General features: G+C 46.4%; 1 protein-coding gene across 1 annotated transcript in view; it reads right to left on the bottom strand.

Moving 5' to 3' along the window:
- PRICKLE4 (prickle planar cell polarity protein 4) overlaps positions 1-745 on the bottom strand; it is a 12,572-nt gene extending 11,827 nt beyond the window's left edge. Inside the window, exons 1-2 of the mRNA XM_019514234.1 lie at positions 467-745; positions 132-336 (exon numbers count right to left, since the gene is read on the bottom strand). The gene's annotated coding sequence lies outside the window, so the exon portion shown is untranslated. The remainder of the gene's footprint in view (positions 1-131; positions 337-466) is intronic.
- Positions 746-1,517: the final 772 nt, after the last annotated feature.

Here is a 1,517-nt window from a genome sequence, read left to right as displayed (position 1 = left end):
TTTTTTTTTTTTTTTTGGCCCCGGCATTTTATTTGATGCCAGACTGCCACTGCTCTCTTTGCTTTCACAGCCCTGAGTCTGCCACCCCTGAAGGAACAGGCCCCTACAAATCACCGCTCCAAGTCACCTACCTGCCACTGCCCACCGTGCCAGGGGCGCAGCTATGGGTGGGATCCCCGGAGAGCACAGATTTGCTTGAATTTACGAGACCTGGCTGCCACTTCCCGTCCCTGTCTTGTCCCAGCTCTCAGCCAGCAGCTTCTCCACCCCTCTCCACCTGCTTCCAGCGACTGGTCACAGGAAGAAGAATCACAGCCGAACGCTGGAAATTTTGTGCTGCAAAGCGAAAGGAAAACATCTGAGTTAGGGAGATGATTTTTTTTTTTTTTTTTCAATCTGCCTGCCCAGGAAACTGGATCTGTGTCAGCCGAGCTTCTAATTACGGAGCTTTTTAGCTTAAACCTACAGAGCCAGCCAATGGCAGAGAATCAGAGCAGCAGGCAGGGAGGGAAATGAGCAATGGAGCTCAAGGGATATGTTAACCCTGCAAGGGGAAGAACTGTACACTATATCTGCTTTTTCTTACCACCTCCTATTCTACTATCATCCACGTCTCCTCCTCCATGTGTTGCTTCATTCCCTCTGTTCTCTTAAGTCTCTTAGCTGTGACTGTTGTTCGTGTGCGTAGATTGTACGCAGTTCTGAGATGTCTTGGCAAGGATGATTATAAGCCATTTTAGAGATGGGGACACTGAGGCACAGAGAAGGGGCACCTTCCTTAAAACTCACTTCTGCTGTGATGCCTGCAGAAATCTCAACAACGGTTGGGCAGATGGGCTGTGTCACTGCTAGTGATCAAGCTGTTCATAATTTCTCAGATGCCTTCTGCTCCTCTCCATCTGCTTATTATATCTGCCTCTTGTCTTACATCTGCCTAGTCAGCTCCATGGGGCATGAGCTGTTGTCAAGGTACACGTTTGTACAATACCTGACAGCAAAGCTAGGGCGTCTACTGCAATATGGATGGTGACACAATGATGTCAGTTAAGTGACTTGACCAAAGTCATATAGGAAGTTTGTGGCTAAGCTTAGAAGAAAACCTAGCACACAACTCTGTCTCATAGCCATACTGATTTATGTTCCATAGCATTTGTATCCTTGCATCCACCCAGGCATGGACAGACCTACACCAGTCTTAAGGTATTTTGTATATCTAAGTAAATTATACTGGGATCAGGAACAGACAGGTGTATTGCTACACTGGGATAGGTCAAATAGTAAGCATTTATTGCTATGCCTCACCAAGAAGCAGTGGGAATAAGCAATAGCCTCTTTGCCTGTAGCAAATAGCTACCTCAGGATGAACCCTGGTACAACTTCCACTATAGTTGAGGGATAATGCTTCTTTCAGGGATACTTCTCCACTGGCTTGGGTGTAATGACCCCAGTTTGGAGTTGGTGTTTTTCCTCCACTCCTTTTTTTTTTTTTTTTAAGCTGATCAAATGCAACCTCCACC

The sequence above is a fragment of the Gavialis gangeticus genome, unplaced genomic scaffold (genome assembly GCF_001723915.1).
Source record: "Gavialis gangeticus isolate Ggan-Ray unplaced genomic scaffold, GavGan_comp1, whole genome shotgun sequence".
NCBI lineage: Eukaryota > Metazoa > Chordata > Crocodylia > Gavialidae > Gavialis > Gavialis gangeticus.
Note: the sequence above shows the minus strand (reverse complement) of the source record. Positions and strands in the feature narration are given on the sequence as shown.